A 16506-nucleotide genomic window follows, 5' to 3' on the forward strand; every position below is an offset into this window, starting at 1 on the left:
GCCTTAGTCCAAAAGGTGGGATGGATCCTCTATGATGTTTGTAAGGGTATGAAAGAAAAACCTTTCCTATGTGGTAATACGTGTATTACAGCCATATGTAGTACAAATATGGGTATGGATAACTATTTGCTTTGCTCCATGTATCCAGGCTAACCCTGCAAGATAAAAATGATCATGAGCATTTGATGAGTAGGAAGGAGGATGATGTGCCAGCTGTACAACAAAGTTCATTTTTTTGGAGGGGGGGGAATAATATGTTCTACCACACCCAGTTGAACATGGAGTTGAGAAGGGCTGCTTTGTGGTGTTTGTTACAGCTGTTCAATGTTTTAAATGTGCTGCCAAATAGATGCATCCAAGTGAGCAGGATTGTGAACATAGCACCTATCTACAACTCTCTAAAGCAGCTCTACTTTTTCCTAGGATCACACGGCAGCTACAGATGGCTTAAGAGAGTTGAGAAAGGTATTATTTTTGTACCCATATTCTGAAGTATCTTACTGGAATCAGTTCCAAGGCACTGCGCAGGCCTCGTGTTTATGTCTAATATTCCACTATAATGTTCCTAAGGGACATTTAAACAATGTTCTTTCATATGGCCATTGCTTTCACTTCCCAGAAATATAGTACATATATCTGCCCTCACAATAGCTGACCTAGAATTGTTGAGAATCCCCCATGAGCTAAATGGTTGGTCCTTCTAAACTACCCAATTAGATAAAAATAGCACCCAACTGATAGTGCTTGTCCTTCTCTGCATTGTGATTCGTGTTTGGGAATTTCTAAAAATTACAGTCCTTGCTCTGTGGGAAGGTGAAAAAGCAAAATGGAACCATCCTTCTGCTCAGTTCCAGAAGCGGATGAGATACAAGCATGAGGCTATGGGCATTGATCAACATAAGGAATGATGAAGGGCCCAGGAGCTCTAAAGCAGCTTTAGTATTTTGAATGAAAATCAGATTTACAGTGTTCTCTGATACAAGAAGGATGAACTTTGAAATAAATCAGGTGACCATCAGAGAAGATGATCATAGGGACATAGCTATTCTAACAATGCTGCCAATTGTCAGCGGTGTTTTGAGAAGTTGTCAGCGGTGGGTTCTAGTTCTTGGAAGTGTTCTGAATTAAATTATTTTCTGCAATGTGATTTTCTCTGCATTGTGAATTTTATTCCTAATTTACCATATCTGTTGTCCTGTGCAAGTTCCAACTTGAACCAGAGATATAGTCCCATGCTGTAGATTTTTAATACAGTTGTAATTTGTACGATTCCCATACAGATGTTGGTGCCGAGCCCCAATGATGGTTACATTATATTCCATAGATCACCACCACTTTGGAATCATTGGACTTCTGAGGAAACATTGCAGATGCTCTCACCAAAGATTATTGTGAAGTTACAAAGCATTTATTTATTAAGAAGCAAGCTGATGAGAATACTCTGCATCTCTCCTCTCAGAGGTTTATTACTTACCTGCCCATCCACAAATGCCTCTAGAGACAATGCAGCTGTTAGAAGCTTTGGAAATCAAGATAACACCGGAATTAATGTTTTTGCTTTAAAGCTTACCAATTTCCTTATTTCCCTTTAAAAAAAAGTTCTTAAAAGAGTCAGACTTTTTTAAAGAGTCAGACATTGTAGTGACCCTGACAGGCAGAAAAGGAGATACCTGTTAGGATACTATTAGGAATTCAAGCTATTTTCTAGGTTCTTCATGATAGGAGGGTTATCCAAGCATCTGAGGACAATTTCAATTTCTCTTACCTTTCTGAAATTGTGATAGGGGAACTCCTGAGCCCTGACTGTTACATAACCATTAACAGGACCAAGCTGATCATGATTTTAGCTGTTCTGTATCTTTATTCCTTTGGGGTATTTCTTTAGGCTATTGCAGAGATTTTTCTGTCACCACGCCAGCTTTTATTTAGTGCTACAATTAGCTTTGCATTAGCTGCTGCGTGAAACATCTTCCCCAGGAATGTCATTTCTTTAGGGAAATACCTTTTGGACAGTGTCCCTATCTACAGCGTGACACAAATTTACATGAACTCGGATTGCCACTTTATTTAGCACTCGGAGGGGTGATAACCAATTGCATTCACCCTACATGGCATGCAATATCCCACCCCCCTCCCCGCATTTGTAAAAACCCACCAAAACTTCAAACTCGGATTTATCAAATCTTTTAACCGAGATTACACGAGGCTGAGCTGGATAGCTTGGTCAGGCATTTCTTAAGATCATTGATTCTCACTCCCGTCCTTGAGGCTATAAGGTGTTCATTCAACAAGGCGGTGCTGCAAGTATGGATTCACACTCTGCTGCAAGGCGATATGTTTGTTTTTGGGGTTGCCGTTTTAATAAGCGCAAAGCCAAGTGTGGTGGTGGTGGTGGTGGCGGCGGCGGCAGCAACAGCACGAGCGGTCAAGGGTGAGGAAGTACTCAGGGCGCCTAGCACACACCGAGCCACCTGTAGGATTGCACCCGACCGCCATCCCACACACCCCGGTGAGGGGCAAGGAGGAAGCCACGACCCGGCCCAGAAGTAGCAACCCGTTGTCATGGGAACCGAAGGTTTACGCGCACGAGGTGAGAGGGGCAGAGGTGTGTGTGTGTGTGTGTGTGTGTGTGTGTGTGTGTGTAGGGGTGATTCTTGCTCCCCGTTTCCTTAGGCGGACGCTGCCGGGGGCCGGCGTTGTTCTTCCCGTTTTTGGCGATGTTCGCCCCCCTCTGCCAGTCCTCCCACTCGCGCTCTAACGTTCCATCTCCCCCCTCCCCTCAGTTCTGCTTTGGGGCCACCACCGAGGTCTGAAGGACTTGGCCGCTGCTGAGCAGACCCAGCCGCGTTGGTACATAGTAGTGGTGGTGGTGGGGAGGGGGGGGCGGCGCGCTCGGATTGGCCCAAGCGCGCATGCTCTCGGCGCCCCCGCTCGGGCGCGTTCGGCTCGGTTCGGCTATTTCCGCCTCTTTGTTGTACTAACTCCCGACCGGAATAATTTTTCCCCCTTCTAACCTTCTCCTGGTTCTCGTTCTCGTTTGGTTTTTTTTTTTTAAATCTCCCCCCACCCCCAGTCTCTCCGAGAGTCTTAAAGGGGAGCGGGCTCCCTCCCTCGTCATCCACCCGCGTGGCCGGCGCCGTCCTCGTTGCTGCTGCTGCCGCCGCCGCCGCTGCTTCTTCCTCCTCCTCCTCTTCCTCCTCCTCCCCCAGCCAGGTCAGTGTCTTTCTCCTTTGGGCTGACTCTTCGCTTCTCTGCCCCCCCCTACCCTGCCTTCCTCCTCCTCCTCTTCTCCCCCAGACCTACCACGGAGGCCCCACAGGGGCGGGTTCCCTCCCGCGGTTGGGCCAAAGGAGTTGGTGGGTGGTGGAGGTCTTTGCGAGAGGAGCCCCCCACCTCCTGGATGGCGGCAGTGGGCGCCCTCCCCTTGATCGAGAGGAGGGGCTGGTGTGTGTGTGTGTGTGTGTTTGTGTGTGTGTGTGTGAGAGAGAGAGAAGTCTTGGGCCAGACCCCCTTCCCTCTTCCTCCCTTTCTGCCTTTGAGCCTGGGGCGGGGGGGGGGGAATCCTAATTTGGGGAGGTGGATTTCAAGGGCACCTCTCTTAACTTTCTGGGACTGCAGCAAATACTTCCAGGGGGCGGGGTGGTCATTTCTCTCACCAGAGTTGGAGACTTTTTGCTTTCTCCTTTTTGGGTCCTCCCGGATAACTACACTGCTCCCCCCCCCCCAGTCAACCATAGCCACAATGTATTTTTAAAATCCTGTCCCGGGACTCCTCTTCCTCCCCCCCCCCTTCAGCATTGAAGTACTGGCTTCTTTCTTGCAGGAGCCGTGTGTGTCCCCCTTCGTGCTCTAAATTCGCCGTGCTCTTGTGGGAACACCCCCCCAACTTATTTTTGTCTATTTTCTCACCCCACCTTTCCGCCCCCAAATTATGGCGAGAAATAGTCTTGCTTGCCTTTGCATAGTGACTAAGGGCTTGTTCACCATCAGTGCCCATTGCCGCTCAACTGGTAAGCTTGCCCTACAAGTTTAGCTGGGTTTAGAACAAAAATAGAAGAATTAAAGTGTGTGATTGGTTGTGTTTTATCGGGCAGGACAAAAGCTCTGCTGTGGTACAGTTTAAGGTTGTGGCATAGTTGTTGGAAGTCTTGAGTTAATTTGCAGAACTCTTGACTCAATAGCAGCAGTAACTATCTTGTAGTTCGCCTCTATAGTGCCAGTGTGTGGACTTTAAAAATGTTCATGGCCTCAGATGTTTTGTTTACGTGAATGTACTTGGTTTTGCTTCTGGGGGATGGCTGTACTGGAAATGGTAGATATGTATTGAGTAATTCAACAGTAATATGATTTTCTTTTAAATAATATGTTCTGAGTTTTAGAGGTGTGCTTCTTGTCATAAGGTATGATTGCTGAAGAAAGACACTTTTGTGGCTTCAAACTGAGTTCCTCCTCATTATGTTAAAATCAGTTGGTTGGCATTTAAGTTTTGTGTTGCTATGGTAATGTAATGGTTAGAATAGGGTAGTAAATACATAATCTTTATAACCAATTATGAGTTGCTGTAAATTTCAAACACTCTGGGGAAAAAACTTTAAGACTGTCCATACTGTAATAATCTAGTTTCAGATTTTTTTACTATGTTTAACAAATGTAACAAATGCATGGAAAAGTATAATGTGAAACTAGTAAGAATTGGGTTTATTCATATATTCATTTATAGGTATGCTTAATTTTATACAGCATTGCAACTTATTCTTGAAGTGAGTTTATACAATACAAATGTGTGTGCACACACACACATACACACACACACACAGCATCCTCTTCCCCCTTTTCCGAACTCGCATAATCTGATTATAATGATAGTATGCATTAAAATGCTAACATTCTCATTCAAGTTTTCTACTATCCTTATTTAGAAACTTTGCTCCAAACTCTGGTGTCCTGTTTGTCTAAGGTGTTTGTAGTGTTGAAGGTCTTACTAATAAACAACTTTTTTTTAAAAAAACAAAAAAACCTGTTTATATAGTGGCTAAGGCATCAGGCTAGAATCTGGGAGACCACGAGTTTTCGTCCTGCTAAAGGTACAAAACTAGCTGGGTGACCTTGGGACAGTCCCTTTTTCTCAGCCTTAGGAAGAAGACAGTGGCAAATCACTTCTGTAAAACCTTGCCAAGAAAACTGCAGGGGTGTGTCCCAGTCAGTCTTCAAAAATTGGACACAATTGAAAAGAAGGAAAGTGGCGGAGGGGGGGGGGGATCTTGCTGTTTCTAAAAAGCCCAATTTAAATGTCCCAAATGCTTTGTTTAATTGAACCTTGTATATGTTAGATTAAAAAAAAATGTATTTTATACCCCATAATGCATGGAGCTGTCGCATGTGTGTGATTTGTGCACTGTACATATACTTTAGAAACTTTGACCTGAAAAGTATAGTTGGCTGGAATGTGACAGATACATTGTTTAAATGAAGTTAATGAATATCGCGGTGATGGTGGAAATGACTTAATTTTAAACCTTATTTCCATTTCTTTATCAAATTTACTGTTAAGGAAGTTCCAAGGATTCTTGGGCATGTTTTAGGGTGCATGAAAAGTTAATAGGGCATATAAGACTGTGGGTCCCCATAGTCCTGTACAAACTAAGACTACTACTTTGAATATTCACAAAGCAATTGTTCTCTCCAGTCGGAGGTAGGGAGTAATGTGATCCATTTGTACTGGTGCTCTGATTGAATAATTTCTAGCAAGTACGTGGAAACCTATGGTCTAATCTGTATGGTGTATTATCTAGTTGTGTATACTTTTTAATATAAAAGCTTTCTATTTTCTGTTCAGATTAAAAAGAGCCTAATTTTATTATTTAAGTCTTCTAAATAAATACTTCTATCCAACCACATTCCTGTCTTTGCAGTTCTAGGCTAAACCTTTCTCATTATCTTAGGCATTTAAAGTATTTCAGTATTCTCAAGACATTTATGACAATTTTTCCCCATTTCTTGGCATGTGGAATTAACTCTTGTACCCTGCTAGTGGCTTAGGTTTTGTCGTTGCATTTCAGGCTGTGTTGGATTTTGTTACTTTGCTGTCATAATTTTGGATTATTGATATTGTATGTCAAATTGCAGAGAGTCTAGAGAATTCTGTATTATAGGGAATGTAATACATCTGATAGAGAACTATATACAATGTGAAAAAAAATCATATAATAGTACTAGCTGGATACCTGTGCTTCACTATTTATGAGCATTTTTCACACTTACGACCATTGTGGTATCCCCATGATCTTGACAGACTCTTATTGTCATCATCTGGAGAATGAAGGCTGCTGCTGAGGCCCCACTATGATACTCCCTATCCTATGGTAGACCTGCTCCTGCACTTTGAATGTTGGCATAAAATTCCCTTCCTTCAGCTCTCTGGCTCCAAAAGTCGTCATTTTGAAGCATCCGTTGTACTCTGGGGCAGCAGCCTGTTTTCCAGGCTGTTTTCGTCCCATTTTTTGTGCCATTTTCAGGTTGGTTTTTGGGCCAGAAAACGGCCTGAAAAACAGCCTGAAAAAAACCCTGAAAAATGGCCAAAACCAGCTAAAAAACAGGTATGTGTGCTCTGGCCAGCTGATCTTCGGGTTTCCAGTGCTCTGGTGCATGCACATGCATGCACGTTCTGGTTTGGGCACTCAGTACCGAAAAAGTTCACCATCACTGGTCTAACTCCTTAGCATCAGAGCATGCTAATATATTGTGTATGAATATACTGCATATGAAATACTAATGATCTGATGGTCATTTCGAAAAATCCTTTCTTACCTAGAAGCCAAGACGAACATACATGCCAAATTTCAGGTTTGTAGGCTTTACGGTTCTGGAGATTTCGTGATGAGTGAGTGGATTTCACTTTTATATATCTAGATTATAACACATGAGTTAATTTAGATCAGATCCGTGAAGGTAAGCAAAGTGAGCTGCTATAGAAGCTTCAGGTTCTTGTTTGTATAAATTTTTTGTCTTCAAATAAATTAAATTATAAGTTTTGGTGCCTTTATTACTCATTCTTGAACATTGGGTTGTCACTTCCAACGTTATGACAATGTGAAACATTCTACATACTGTTTTGGTTCTGGTGTTCAGAACTGAAACTGATGCAGCCATAGTGAAATACACTGCAGGTGAGGAAGGAAGGGAAGATCAGTCTTGTCATATACTTCTTCTCAATTGAACTCCTGGTCATATTTCGGAAACCAGCACTTATTCTGATCTTTGGTAGTCAAAAGGAAGGCAGGATGTAGAATAAATGCTTACTTCCCATGTACTTTTGCTGTAGTTCAGTTTTCCTGTATTTCATTTCTGAAAGGCATGTGCATGAAACTGCTGTACACAGGTAGTCCTTGTCTTACGACTACAATGGAGCCCAGAATTTCCATTGCTAAGAAAAGTTGTTAAGTGAGTTTTGCCCCATTTTATGACATTTTTGCTGTAGCTGTTTAGTGAATCACTGTAGTTGTTAGGTAAATCATTAATCTGGCTTCCCCCCATGGACTTTGCTGTCAGAAGCCATCTGGCAAGGTTGCAAGTGGTGATCACGTGACCCCAGGACAATGCATCTATTATAAATACAACTTGCTAAGTGCCTAAATTTTGATCACATGACCAAGGAAATGCTGCAATGTTGTAAGTGTGTAAACGGGTCATAAGCCACTTTTTCAGTGCCATTGTAACTTGAAATGGTCACAAATGATTGTTGAGTTGGAGAGCTATCTATTCTACAGTATCTTAAGGGAAAGTATATTAATGTAATTTTGATCATTTTGTCACATCTTCACACCTTGCTCCATAACTAACTTCTCTGCATAAACTAGCATTATGTGCTAGCTTAGTTAAAACAATTTATTTAAAGAAATTGTAGTTCTTCTGAACTATGAAATTACTATTCCTATTACCGTAAAAATCTTTGGTTAAAGGATGCCCTATCCTTTTTTTTCTACTGTCAAAGAAAAAAAATCCATATTTATTCCCTGTTTAAACCTTCAACTTTAAAATGAGGAGCAGAGGTTCTCCAGTAGTTATGAGTTAAGAAAAATGAGTCACTGTTTTCTCAGGTGCTGCGAGTACAAACAGGTGTGTGTGTATGTGTGTGAGGGAATATGTGTGTGCGTGAGAGAGAATAGCTTTAAAGCACAGTTGGAATTTAGGGCAAAACCTTTACTATCATCTTTTTTACAATGTTATTTTCCCTGCAAAATTATCTCCCCTTCATTCCCTCTTATCCAACACATGATCATCCTATTCTGATGAACAGTTTGTACAGTTGGTTAAAAAAAAAGTGGTTAAACTTTTGCTAAATTGATCTTGAGCTGTAAATAACAGTAGAGGCAACATGTGAATGCTCGCACAAGAATAACAGCAGGTTACACATTTTACAGAAGAAAATTGTAGAATAGACAGAAAAGCTGTGAAATTTGAAATTTCAAACTATAGCCGGATGACTTCATTTTTGTAAATGTTCCAGCAAAGGTTTTAAAGTGAATCTCTGTGTCTGACATAAACTGCACACTGTAGAAACAGAGTTCCAGAGGATGTTTCTCCTACTCTATAAGGGTTGGTCGTCTTGTTTTATGGAACATTTGCAGGGGAAGAGAGACATAGGTTAGGAACAGCATTCACGTTTTGATGCAGGATTCTTCTATATGGGTCTGTATGGGTGATGGCATTCAGACACGTCTTACCAAATAGCCTTCTGAAGCACAACAGCTGGAAATTCTATAGAACTGCTTTTGAAATGTATTAGTTATTCTAAAATTCCCTTTCTAGAGAAAGCTAGTTGAAGAGAGAAGCTATGCTGAATGTTTGATTCCTGAGATCTAATTTTCTATGTGCTGGGGTTTTCCTTGGGAGCATTCAGACATATATTGGTGTCACCTCTAGCTTCAGTCCAGAAAAAGCAGTCTTGAATAATTTATGATGCTCTAACTTGTAATAATTCCTTTCCCATTTTTTTGACCAGTTGAGTCTACTTTGGGAGTAAATTGTTGTACTGTCTCTTACCCTCATTCTTCAAATAAGCTTAGGTGAAAAAAACCCCATTATTTTCCCTTGCATTCAGAACCATTCTTCCATTTATTGCAACTTTTTTTGTTTGTTCTTAATCCTGTCACAATATTATTTTATCTGTCACCACTTTGACAAGGAATTATGCTGTTCCCACAAATATGCTGTGAATAAATACCTTTTTATTATCTCCTTAAATTTGACCTCCTGAATAAAAGTTGCCTTTAGTACTTAAGGTTAAGTACTGCTTAAAATTGAATGGACTGCCCTCTCTCTCAAAGCCCCCTCCACCCTGATAATTTTATTGGGATTTCTCTACTTTTTAAAAACTTTAGAAGTGAAGAAACTCATTACGCAGTGTCAGTATAGTCAATGCATATCAATACAGGGAGTCTTCAACTTATGACCACAATTGAGGCTCAAAAGTTATGTTGCTAAGTGAGACAATTACTAAGTGAACTTTGCACCATTTTACGACCTTTCTTGCCACAGTTGTTAAGTGAATCACTGCAGCTATTAAATTCTAACACAATTGTTAAGTAAATCAGGCTTCCCCATTGACTTTGCTTGCTATGGGACACTGCAACCATCATATATGAGTCAGTTGCCAAGCGTCTGAATTTTGATCAGGTGGCCATGGGATGCTGCAACTGGCATAAGTGTGAAAAAACGGTCATGTCTCTTTTTTCAGTGCTGTTGTAACTTTGAACGGTCAGTAAATGAACTGTTGCAAGTCAAGGACTGTACACTGCCCAAACCATCTAATTGGTGAGATGGGCAACTAGTTTCTGTCTTGTAATGTGGCCTGTATAGTGGAGATTGAGAAACATTAGCCTGTATGGGATAGAATTGCACTTTGGTTGTGTTTGTTGGATGCCATCCCAGGGCTAACCAATACTGTCTGAACACTTAATAGGAAATGCAGCATGTGGCATAAGTATGATTAAATCTAGTAATTTAGTCTATATTTCTCTAGCCTATTAAAATAGACCTTAAAAAGCCTCAATTGGGCAAATGTATGAAGGATGGTAGGGATGTGATGGCTCAGTGGCTAAGATGCTGACCTTGCCGATCAGGAGGTTGGCAGTTCAGCGGTTCGAATTCCTAGCACCGCGTAACGGAGTGAGCTCCCATTACTTGTCACAGCTTCTGCCAATCTAGCAGTTCGAAAGCAGGTAAAAAATGCAAGTAGAAAAATAGGGACCACTTTGGTGGGAAGGTAAGAGTGCTCTGTGCACCTTTGGCGTTTAGTCATGCCAGCCACATGACCACGGAGATGTCTTCAGACAGTGCTGGCTTTTCGGCTTAGAAACAGAGATGAGCACAGCCCTTAGAGCCGGAAACAACTAGCATGTGGGGGGACCTATACCTTATGAAGGGTGGTGGGTGGTGGTGACTGCTGCCTATCGAAGATTGTGATTCAACATGTAAGAAGAGAAGATAGTAAAGACCACAAATTAATAAATGAAACGTAATGGAATGCCTTGTTGAATGAACTTGATAACTTCCTGCAAGGAAATAAAAGTGTAGATTTAAATGTGAACAAATAGGCTAAAGAGTATGTCAGAAAGTATCATTTAAATTGTTACAGGTACATATGAAAGTAAAAATTCAGAAGTTGGAGAGGTTATACTTCAGTGACTGTTGATGATAGAAGAATTAGAGGTGAGTTTTAGGAAAAATTAGGAAACCTTCTGAATGTACGGAGGAAGAAAATCTGTTATATGGCACGAATGGATATTTAGAAACAAAATGTGAGAGTACAATAAAAGGTACTTGGTCATTCAGAGACCAAGAATGAGAGAGGTGTGACTGATAAGTAATGACTTACATCTGTTTGTTTCAAATATATGGCTTAAGCATGTATCTGTATATACACATGACAGAGGAATGAATATTCATATGATAGCATAATTAATTGTTTATGATAAAAGACCTTTAAAATTGTTGAAGGCTACAAATATTGTGTGGCTTTGAATGTGGGTTAATGGTAGCACTAAGAATGAATCTTGGAAAACAGCATATGACAAAAAATGAAAGGAGGAAAAGAAAGAAGCGTGAAAGTGAACATTTTCAGGAAGATAAATTATTAGTCCTTTGGGAAAAACCACTCGAAGATTAATCTCTAAACAAAGTGGATGTAAGGAAAAGGACTGTGAAATCTTGGAGCAAAATGAAAAGAATGTGACTCAAGTGGATCAAAATCAGATGGAGAAGATATTTTGTACATGTACTCCGGTATCAAGTCATGAAGAACTTTAGAAACAAAAGCAGCACTTGGAAGCTCATAGAGGGCAAGTGCAGGGTCTGAAGCTGGAGGGTAATGGGCCATGGCATGCTGGACCAATTGAAGATTCTTAGTTGTCTTTAAGGGCGCAACCCATGTTGTATACATGATAACAGTTCAGACAGAGTAAGAATTAGGGGTGCAGGCTCTTTTGTTCCAGGTTGGTCCACAACTAGCACACGAGGCAGAGTTGGGCAAAGATCTCCCTGGCCATGACTTTCACCTGTCCACTGGTGTAGTAATGAATTCCAGGGACCTCCAAATTATAGCTTTGCTCTTTCAGGAACAGTGCTACCCAGAGACACTTCTTGAGATATTTAAGAATCCAAATGAACAAAGAGCAGCTTTGGTTTGTTTGGCTTTAACTTCAACCTGTTTTGTCCCATCCAGATATTATATAAGCTATATAGAAAGAAAGATAGTTGCAACTAATGTAATCAAAAGAGAGCAAGAAAGAATGACGAATTAAATAGGCAGAAAAAAACGCAGAACAATTTAGCTGGAAGCTTAAAGTTGTTATGGAAGTTAATGAAGAACAAGTAAGTATATTTGTGCAGAATGCTAGATGAACTATGAAACTTTGGGATATACAAATGCTGATAGAAAGGTTATGGTAATTTAAATCTGTTTCAAGGGATAAGTGAATGTCATAAAAGCAAAAATGGTAGTTCACAAATGCACATTTTCCTGTTATGTTTTTTATTTATTAAATTTATATGACTGCCCTACTCACCTACTCACAACCGTTTTTGTTGTATTTATGTTGTACAATGACAATAAAGGTTATACTACACTACTACTCACTGTAACTCAAGGCTTTACAGTGTACAGCTTACAACATTAAAATTTCACAACTTAAAGAAACCATAACCCACTCACACCCTTCCTCACCCCGGTAGCAGCAGGTACACAGTCACACTGGCCACTTAATCAGTCTGTATCCACCTGTGGTCCCCAGGTTTGCTGACAGAATAATCTCCTCAGGGCTTTCTAAATCAAGTATCAATGTGGGGGCTAATCTTCACTCCAAGGGATTGAATTTCAAATGGAGAGAGCCACCACAGAGAAGGCTCTTTTCCTTGGTCCCACTAGACCAGTGATGGCAAACCTTTTAGACACCGAGTGGCAAAACTGCATGGGCGTGCATGCCCAAACTGAAAGGTGTGCATGGGAACATGCACAAACATGTACATGTGTGGACATGCATGCACACATGTGCGCATGCGCAGCAGAGACCCGAAAACCAGCTGGCTGGTTTGTTTCATCATTTGCAAGGAAATAAGCTCCTGAAAGAAATGCCACGGATATCTGACCTTGGGCAACGGCGCACGTTCCAGCAGAGAGGGCACTGCATGCCACCTCTGGAACATGTGCCGTAGATTCGCCATCACGACACTAGATGTACTTCCTTAATAGATGGGAACATACCTTGTCTTTCAGTTCTAATGGGCTGGGAAGATGTAACTAGAAAGAGGCAGTCCTTCAAATAGCCAGCAAGCCAGGTTAGGTACAGTACTGTGCAAAAGTTGTAGGCAGGTGTGAAAAAATGCTGTAAACAAATTATGCTTTCAGAAATATAAATAATGATTGTTTATTTTTGTCAATTTTCAGAATGCAAAGTGAGCGAAGAAAAGAAAAATCTAAATCAAATTAATATTTGGTGTGACCACCCTTTGCCTTCAAAACAGCAGCAATTCTTCTAGGTATACTTGCACACAGTTATTAAAGGAACTCGGCTGGTAGGTTGTTCCAAACATCTTGGAGAACTAACCACAGATCTTCTGTGGATGTAGGCTTTCTCACATCCTTCTGCCTCTTCATGTAATCCCAGACACACTCGATGATGTTGAGATCAGGGCTGTGTGGGGGCCATGCCATCACTTCCAGTACTTCTTGTTCTTCTTTACGCTGAAGATAGTTCTTAATGACTTTGGCTGTATGCTTGGGGTCGTTGTCCTGCTGCAGAATAAATTTGGGGCCAATCATACGCCTCCCTGATGGTATTACATGATGGATAAGTATCTGCCTGTATTTCTCAGCATTGAGAACACCAATAATCCTGACCAAATCTCCAACTCCACTTGCAGAAAAGCAGCCCCAAACGTTCAAGGAACCTCCACCATGCTTCACTGTTGCCTGCAGACACTCATTATTGTACTGCTCTCCAGCCCTTCTACTACAGCCAAATATTTCAAATTTTGACTCATCAGTCCAGAACACTTGCTGCCATTTTTCTGCACCCCAGTTCCTATGTTTTCGTGCATACCTTAGTCGCTTGGCCTTGTTCCCACATCAGAGGTATGGCTTTTTGGTTGCAACTCTTCCATGAAGACCACTTCTGGCCAGACTTCTCCAGACAGTAGATGGGTGCATCTGAGTCCCACTAGTTTCTGCCAGTTCTGAGCTGATGGCACTGCTGGACATCTTCCGATTTCGAAGGGTAATAAGCTTGATGTGTCTTTCATCTGCTGCACTAAGTTTTCTTGGCCGACCACTGCGTCTACGCTCCTCAACGTTGCCCGTTTCTTTGTGCTTCGTCAAAAGAGCTTGAACAGCACATCTTGATACCCCAGTCTGCTTTGAAATCTTTGTCTGGAAGACACCTTGTTGATGCAGTATAACTACCTTGTGTCTTGTTGCTGTGCTCAATCTTGCCATGACATGAAACAACCTCACCTTGATAGCAGAGTTTGGCTGTTCCTCACCCAATTTTAAGCCTCCTACACAGCTGTTTCTGCTTCAGTTCATAATTGGGTTTCAAACTACGTGGGACATTGATGCTCATTAGCACCTGTTTGGTACAATTGGTTGATCATACACCTGACTATAATCCTGCAAAATCCCTGACTTTTTGCAAGTGTACCTCTGAGAATTAATGCTGGTTTGAAGGCAAAGGATGGTCACACCAAATATTGATTTGATTTAGATTTTTCTTTTGTTCGCTCACTTTGCATTTTGAAAATTGACAAAAATTAACAATCATTATTTATATGTCTGAAAGCATTCTTTGTTTACAGCATTTTTCATGCCTGCCTAAAACTTTTGCACAGTACTGTATATAACTTTGCAATTATATGCAAGTGAGTGACCAGTATGAAAGAAATAATATTAGTTTGGTCACATAGAAAGTGATTAAGGATTAAATTGCACGACAAATATATGAAGAAACAGTGAATGATTTAATAGGAATGGGAAGAACAAAAAAGTCATAGTTGAATAATATTGATGAGATCCTCAAAAAGTCAGAAAAAAGGTTTAAAGCAAAAGAGGCAATATATGAAGCAGTGTATAGCCATGATAGAAGCAAAAATGATTTTCAAGAATAAAATGATACAAAGAGTTCTAGTGAATGGTGTAAAAGTTTCAGCTAGTTTCTTCTTCTTATTTTTAGATTGTTCTTAACTCTTTCAAGGTTGCTTGCCTTGAAAGAGAAGGCATGTGATATACGTGTGATATATACACAGAAAGCTCTTCAGTTCTTTCTAAATGTTAAATTAAGGTTTGTTAAACGTTTTGTTTAAATTAAACTCTGATATTAAGTAGGTGATATCTGTAGATGCAAATTATCATCTGTCATCCAGCAAAGTAAAACTGTTTTTGTGTATCCAATATATTCTGAAATTATGAATCCCTTTACATGTGATTAACTAATGTGGGAAGCATTTTCATAGAAAATACAATTTGTAACTATTGAGAATACTGTATTGCAGATCCTGAATTGAAGTGGGTGTTGGATTAACCGCTCTTCAAAGTCCCTTACAGTTTTTTAAAATTTAAATTTATATTAGGAATGTGCAAAAATGGAAAATACATTTTGTTCCAAACCTGAAAGTAATGCATTTTGATTTGAGATTATACGGAACTGTTTTAGGTTGGTTGTAGTTTGGTTGAAACTATTTCAGCTAGAAAAAAATAGAGAACTTATCAAATGGGTAGGAGAAGCCTAATAATGCATATTGTCAGTCTCTCCCTTTCTTCACCACGTGGTCTCTGAGCCAGCCCTTCCCTAGCACCTTTTTTCCTACTTTTTTTAGCCAACGCTTTTCATTGCCCATAATTGATTAGGTTTTTCCTGCTTTCATTTCCTGAAACACTTCTGCTTCATACAAGTACATTTCTGTCTCCCTGAAACTAGCGGTTTAATGCACAGAACACTTAGCATGTCCCTAAATTTTGTGTGGCGTGTACAATTGGATCTGTAAGAAAAGATATTGCAAAGTTAACTTCGATACCCAAGAGTGGGTGTCACCTTGTACCTTGTACTGGTTTACACACCTAGAGCCAAAAGTGAAGTGGAAATTGCTGCCAAGACTGTAAAATAAGCAGACATAATTTACATCATGTGATTCCTTGTATTTTCCAAAGACAGAAAGGATTCATAAGAAGTTAGCCTAAAGGCTTAACTGCAGATCTGTTTTGTAATATATTGTTGTAGAATGCTTACTGGAATATAGTCTTCTTCATAGTCTTTCTGCTCTTCTTCCTAAAAAACTTCAAAGTGCTGTCACCTTGAAGTTAAAATCCTGTCTGTCCTGTTTTGTTTTGTTTCTTTGCTTCCATGTCATCGCTTTTTAAGGAAGCAGTAGCAGAAAGTGCCTCTTGACAGAGTCTTATTTGGCAATTCTGTTAAATCCAATTTCTATTCTAAAATTGAGTACTAAAGAAAAGCATTGAGTACTTTCTCCCCCCCCCTCTCTCTCCCTCTCCCTCTCCCCCTCCCTCCCTCCCTCCCTGTGTGTGTGTGTGTGTGTGTGTGTGTGTGTGTGTGTTTTAAGCTTGGCCTTACAAATAGCCATGCCTGGGATCAGGAACATTCTTTCTGAGTGAATAAATTGCCAAATCTGCATGCTCCTGCCGTCTTGTAAATTGGGAAAAACCAGGTAATTAATAACAGCGATGTGTAAATCAGAACTAAAGCAAATTGCTTTTCTTTTTTAGGAAGCTCACACGATTAAATATATAAGTTGCAAGATAAGATTTGGTACTGTTGAGATGAGCGTATTTAAAGAGTGCTGCTTAGTTTGATCCATTATTCAAGTATGAATGGTACTTCTTGAATAACTTGCTGCTGATTGTTTTGGGGGTTATCAGAACAGTCTAGAAATAGTAGTAGTATACCCCATATGCATTATCATCCATATGATAATACCAGTGACTTGCTTATGTGCATACTT

At 40.5% G+C, this 16506-nt stretch overlaps 1 protein-coding gene across 1 annotated transcript in view; it reads left to right on the forward strand.

Annotated features, from left to right (window-relative positions):
* The first annotated feature begins 2954 nt into the window (after positions 1–2954).
* PCGF3 (polycomb group ring finger 3) overlaps positions 2955–16506 on the forward strand; it is a 72206-nt gene continuing 58654 nt past the window's right edge. Inside the window, exon 1 of the mRNA XM_087716280.1 lies at positions 2955–3213. The gene's annotated coding sequence lies outside the window, so the exon portion shown is untranslated. The remainder of the gene's footprint in view (positions 3214–16506) is intronic.

The sequence above is a fragment of the Thamnophis sirtalis genome, unplaced genomic scaffold (genome assembly GCF_051295495.1).
Source record: "Thamnophis sirtalis isolate CommonGarterSnake01/CBP01778 unplaced genomic scaffold, rThaSir2_p1.2 scaffold_5, whole genome shotgun sequence".
Taxonomy (NCBI): Eukaryota; Metazoa; Chordata; class Lepidosauria; order Squamata; family Natricidae; genus Thamnophis; species Thamnophis sirtalis.